Source organism: Xiphophorus hellerii, chromosome 2 (assembly GCF_003331165.1).
Source record: "Xiphophorus hellerii strain 12219 chromosome 2, Xiphophorus_hellerii-4.1, whole genome shotgun sequence".
NCBI classification, from domain to species: domain Eukaryota; kingdom Metazoa; phylum Chordata; class Actinopteri; order Cyprinodontiformes; family Poeciliidae; genus Xiphophorus; species Xiphophorus hellerii.
In genome coordinates, this window is record NC_045673.1 from 17456175 (window position 1) to 17462752 (window position 6578).

The following is a 6578-nucleotide window of genomic DNA, read 5'->3' on the forward strand; positions in this document are numbered from 1 at the left end:
TGAAACGTTAAATTCAACGACAAGTAAAAGACCTAGGTAAAATTGATATATTCTGAAAATGTCTAGATTTGTTAAATTATACAATGACATTATAATTTCTCTAAGTTTAACTCTTTTGAATTTTTGTTTAAGGAAAACATGTTGAATGTTTTAGACAAATAACCAGTAAGATCTAGTTTGTACTATAAAAGTAATTTAAACTGGACTGTCTAATTCACATTGATATTCATTGTTTTGATGATAAATGTAAACTGTACAACTGCAGCAAATTTTAAGCTTTTGTTTATTGTTTTGTTTTGTTTGTTTAGTTTTATTTTATAAGATTGGTTTAAGAGAAAGATCTGCATATGTTTAACATTTTGGCAAAACATTACTTTGGAAACATGTCTTTTGAAGCTGGTGGTAACAGGGTTTTGTGCATTAGTTTCTCTGTTAGTACCTGTATCTGTATATCCTACATCTGCTGAAGATCTAATACTCTCTTTGTCTAGTGTTTTATTTCAGAAGAGGCAACACTTACAGAAACGTGAAGTGACATGGAAAATACAGATACTGATCCGACATACATCGATGCCATCGGAGTCCCTAGTGGAGTGCCTGATGAATATAAATTAGTTGATCAGGTCGGGGCTGGTTTTGAATCTACAATTTGTTGGTGGTGCACGATTGACAAAAACGTAGACAGAATAAATTACATCCATTACAATGTGCAAAAACTGGGAAATTGGACACAGGCTGGTTTCGAGGCAGTGCATGAACAGCTGGCTGCTACTTCACTGATGGCTTTCCAGAACCGTATAGCTCTTGACATGTTGCTGGCTGAGAAAGGAGGGGTGTGCATGATTTTTGGAGAAAAATGTTGCACATTTTTGCCAAACAATACAGCAGCTGATGGAAGCTTAACGAAGGCCATTACAGGGCTTTGCACCCTTAATGGCAAAATGAAGGAACACTCTGGAGTGGATACTTCCATGTGGGATGCATGGATGGATGCCTTTGGGAAGTATAGAAACCTTGTGTCCTCTGTCTTAGTATCAATTGCAGTTTTGCTGCAATTTTGACTTTGTGTGGATGTTGTTTTGTTCTGTGCCTGCGTTCTTTGTTTAACCGTCTCATTACCACAGCGATTTCACCCATGGAGGACCAGATGGCACGGATGTATCCTTTATTAGAGAAAAAATCTGATGTTGACAAAGCCTACTCTGATGATGACTCTTCTTCTGACAGGTATCCAGATCCTAATTTTTGGACTGGGTATAACCCCTGAGTGTAAAAATGTTTGCTTTCCAAAAAATGAACTCCCAGCGGAAATCATTTGAAGTGACTGTTTTTGGAGGGATATTAGACGACACCAAATATTTGTTAAACAGGAGGGAAATGTTAGGTAAATTGTATTTTTAGTAATTATCAAATATTTGTTGTATCATGTAGCCTTGTAGTTACATTTAGATAATGTTTCTGTGTGTTAAATAACTTTGATTCTATCCTGAGACTGCCCTGGGAAATAGGGGTGACAGCTACTCTCAGCAGCTGTTGCCCTGCAGGACTTCCTACAAGACAGAGGTGTTAATTGCTCTGTGCTGCTTTGTGATACAAAGCCGTTGCTTTGAAGCTATGCAATGTGTCTTGTTTCACACCGGGCCTGGAGCAAGAAAGATTTAGAGTATAGATAACATGTGTCTAGAAGTGAATATTATTTAGCGCTGCAACCATGTGATGAATGCTTTGACTCCACCCTTTTAGAGTTGCAGCGCCCCGTGTGGCAGGGTTTCCTAAAGATCAATAAAAGAGAGGAACAGACAGATGTGTTTCCAGAGTAGTCGGAGATTTGTAACTGGAAACATCTCTCTGTCTGCTCTCCTCGCGAGTATAAAAGAATCTAACTCTCTTGTCTTTCTTGTGTTTGTTAAATTGTCTCTAATAGGTATTTTAGACCTGACAGCCAGTAAGAGCAGACACAGCTGCTCAGAAGTCCTCTTAGATTTGGCTTTATTGGCACAGCATTTCTCTGTAAGAGCCATGTTTCTGTGCTGAATCACTACAGAATTTGTACTTTCACTACACTGTGGAAAGCATAGTTTTTCAGGTGGGGGAAGGTGTTTATTTTGTTTCTTCAGTATCGAAGTCCACTTCGGCAAGATAATAAAATTGCACTTTGCCCTTCAAGCATTTATTGATGTGATCTTGATAATAAAGTGTTAGAAAAAACGTACAAGTGGTAATATCTAAAAATGAATCTAAGTTCTCCGTATTGAAATAAATAAAAACACAAAGTAAAACTTAGACTAAAATCTTCTATTAAGTTGTGCATAATGAAAAATCATTTCAGTTTTTGTTTCTTCTATATGCAGGCCATAAAAGTCGAGAAGACAACTTTCATGACATGCACAATAAATTACATTTGTAACATCCAAAAGCTTCTAAATTGCCCTCTTTGTTTATGTATATCAGTAGTAGATTGTTTTAGCTTAAACCTCTCACATCTTTTCAAGGAAGGATATGAGTCATATGTGTATAATTAAGGTTCAGTTTCTTTGTATGGTGCGACAACAAAAGTCATTTCAAAGCACTTAACAGGACAAAGCTGCTCAAATGACTATATTTTACGTTGGCTATTGAGCGTTAACTTTGAACCAGGAATGCTAGCAACACCAATGATGAAAAACTATGAACATGCAAACTGCAGAAAACATCTACCTAAGTGTTTGAAAATAGAAATGAAATCAGACCTAGCTAAATTATGTTGCAGTTCCGGGTGCTGCGGTGGCTCAGGTGTAAAGTACAAAGTATATATGGAGGCCTTGGTTCCTGATGCAGCGTCACAGGTTCTGACTTGAACTGACATGACCTTTGCCTCATGTCTTCCCCCTATCTCCTTACTCCTGGAGTAAGGAGATAGGGGAGTGGTTTCCTGTCTGAGCACTCTCAAATAAAGGCCACAAGAGCCAATAACACCTTAAAAACAGTCATGCTGCAGTTCCATGGGGAATTGCTACTTGTCCTGTTAAGTGACCAAGTTTACTATCATTAGCTCAGATAAATAATAGTTCTCTGTGTAGAAATATCAAGCGTTGGCTTGTCTTTTATGACCCAGCTTTATTGGCCATACCTGTCAAATAGAGTTATGAATGTTCAGAATCTATAGTTGTCAGGATGTCATGGATACTGCCAGACGATTCTGGCAGTATCAAGAGGAAAACACTGAAGCTGCATTTAGAGGTTATTTCTACTGGAGTGGGAGATACGTAGCTCTGTCTTTTCACTATTGAAACGGATCAAGTCGACACAAATCCTTTGCCAGTACTGTTTTTATGAACTGGCACCATAGAGAGTGCACCACTCAGTAGGTTGTGTAACTCTTCGACTCCATTAATCTCCATTCTTTCGGGGGTCCTCTTTAAAATTTTGTAATAAAGGAAGGGGGGGAAAGTATGCAGTGTGTACAACTTCACTTCTTAGCGGTATTTAACTAGCTCTGATTTTAATGTGATGTTCTCCACATGCTTGCTGATGTTCACACCTTCTCCTTACCAAGTTCATCCTTACTCAAAGATATCTCCTGACTAGACTGGTGACTTTATATCCACAGACTATAACCCTCAGACAGATTTTTTTCCTTGTTTGGGTTTGACATCAAAACAGCTGCTCCCCTCCTGGGCTGTTCATGGGCCAATCAGATGACTTCAGAGTTCCTTCAGGGCTGTAGTGTGTGAAAAGAGTCTTCATTTATCACACTGACATCGGCAACAGCGTCAATTTTAAATTCAACCTGAGTTTCATCAGCCTTCAGCTACAGTTCATGATTCCCTTTTCTCATTTTTATGACACTCCAAACGTACAAGATATGAGGTTGGCTCATCTTTAGGTCTCTGTAACCTAGTTTACTAATTATCTGTGTCGACACACTCTGGCCCACTGCCCCATTTTATGACAGCTGTGACACACAGCTTTCTTTGCAGCGCAGATAACATATTATGCGGTACTTTTAACATATTAACACATTTTAACATAACATATTTATCTTAATTTCCCCCTTCCTTATGTTGGTGTAGTTTTCTTTGTTGTGATTTTGAGTGCATGCACCTCTTTTTCTTTTGTCCTAAACAGATCCCTTCTGTTTAAGAATGAATTCATGTGGTTGTTTTGCATGATGTTTTCTGTGTTTAACATAATGTACGTTTTCCCTACTGATAACTAAGTAGCCATACAACACTTTTTTTTGTATAGACATGGAACTTTACACCTTGTGACAAATGTGAGTCTGGTTATTTATTTAACAGTTTAGTCAGCACTTATCCTGCAATGCCATGTTAATATGTAATGTATCTTCCTTCTCATAGTAAAAATCATAGTAATGTTATTGCAGATCAGTTAATTTTTAACTGGATGCTGAGATGTAAGAATACAATAAACTAGAATTTTCAAACATAAGCCGTCACAATGCAGCATTGTAATTGCCACATTTATTATCCTTTGCCCTGTTACTGTTGTCAGTGGTGGGATGGACTTACAGGCAAATTGTAGCAGTAAAAGATGATTCATTCAGTATCAGACTTGCATCCATTGAATATCTGCTCGTAATTCACGCAGAAAGGAGAAAACATCACAAAAAGCTTTTGTGTACAAAATATTCTTGCACTACAGAGAATGGAGTTGCTGGTGTCTTGTTCTTCTTCTGGTTTACTGTTAGTTTTATGCCAGATGTAACAGGATACACACCATTCAACAAGATACACTTTTGTCTTGGCTTCCCATAAGTCTTTCTGATCATTATGAAAATCTCTCTCTGTATTTTGCTTGGGTCCTAAAGCCTTAAAGATTGCATTGTTACCCTTTTCAAACTAGAAGGTATTGACATTTTTCTCATTTGCTTTTACATTTCTTCAGATCACCTCAGAATATATTGCTTTTTAACACGTATTAGCCGACTTTATACTGTCAGATACATTCTATTTAAATTTCTTAGCTCTATAACCAACCCCAGTGTGGCAAGGGGAAATGAAATTACACAATTAAACTAAATCAATTATTTCTCAATTTAACAAAGGGGTGGGGGGAGGGCGGCGATACATTTTTCATACAAAGCCAGATTGCTTTGGATGGTGTTTTTCAACCTACAATTAAAATCATCCCTCAAAAGCTAAATTTGGGGTTTATAATAGAAGCTGTAAATCTGACAAATAGCCCCTCACATGACTGTATTTGCTGAATAATATATCCTGTATTCACAACACAGCCATTATTAAGCTTGATCTTTCATTTTTTTCTTTTCACAAAAAGAAAGCGAAAGAAATTTAAAGCATGAGAATGACTCGTAAAAAACAGTTCAACAATGTCTGAGTCAGAGGCTATTTTTTTAGCTGGAAATCCCCGAACCTACCCAGATCCATTTGGTTAAAAAGATTATTAAAATACCCTTACATCACTAGCGATTGGAAACTTTGTGGCGTGGGGAGATGTGAGGAGGTATTCAGACTCTGCTGACAGGAATCTCCTGTTTTATTCTGTTTCGTTATTAGTGCCAGATCTGTAATGTGGGAACATTCTCAAAGACCTCACACAAAGTTAAACATTAGAGAAACCACAATACGTCCACAAACAAAACAAAAGTCTCATTTGTCAGAGCATCTTGACAGAGACCTGTAGTCTCTTCTATGTGAAATGATTATCGTTCTTTCTTTGTTCATTTTTGATTTGTCTACTTTGAAAGCATGTTTAAGTTTTTAAATCCGCTATAAAACGTCTCGATAAAAGCTAATGAAACAATTAGCAGGTTGAGTGGGAATGTGACAACAGATGTGTTTCTTTGATTCCACTCTAAGGAATTTCCCATGAAAGTCATGAAATCCACTGACAGTACTGAAACAAAAACAATCACATTTATCTCTTCATATGTGGACATCTGTCAAAAAAAAAAAAAAAAATTACTGAAATAAGTACAATTCTAGCACCAATCTGTTTTCCCTTGGGGTAAATAATCATTTTACTAGCACATAAACTATAATGGACCCAGATACTCGCACAGCAGCAGCAGCAGGTCCTGTTTGGCAGAGGCAACAGCTTGCAGAGCTGATGATCAAGCATCATGATTAAGCACCAACTGTGAAAAACTCTCCATGTGTTCGGTCCAATTCAGTCTGGCGCTGATTACACTCATCAGGACCCCTCGTGCTCCAGGGTTTGGAGGCGCACCAACTGCTGTTTGAGATCCAAATTTTTCCAAAAATTATTTGATTACTGGACTTACGGGGGGAAATAAATTAGCAGAATTTTAAAAAGGTGAGAGCTGCAAAGTTGCATGAGGTGTACTGGGGAAAAAAATAATGAAGAGGGTTTTCTTTTTGCTAGTTAGGAATTTTTTAGAATATTTAATGTCGAGAATAGAAAAAGCAAAAGTTGCAAGTTGTGTGGTAATAAGAAAGAAGAAATGTGTACTCTTGAAATTAAAAAAATGCAAAGTCTTAACTAAAATGTTATGCTTACTTTCTATTGTTTAAAGGGAATATTATGTAAAATCAACTTTTTTTAGCTTTATGTCATGTTATGATGTTATTGAAATCATCAAAAACATACCTGGA

General features: G+C 37.1%; 1 protein-coding gene across 1 annotated transcript in view; it reads left to right on the forward strand.

Moving 5' to 3' along the window:
• The window catches only part of amn1 (antagonist of mitotic exit network 1 homolog (S. cerevisiae)), a 213512-nt gene that overhangs the window by 109474 nt on the left and 97460 nt on the right, over positions 1-6578 (forward strand). The window lies entirely within an intron of this gene.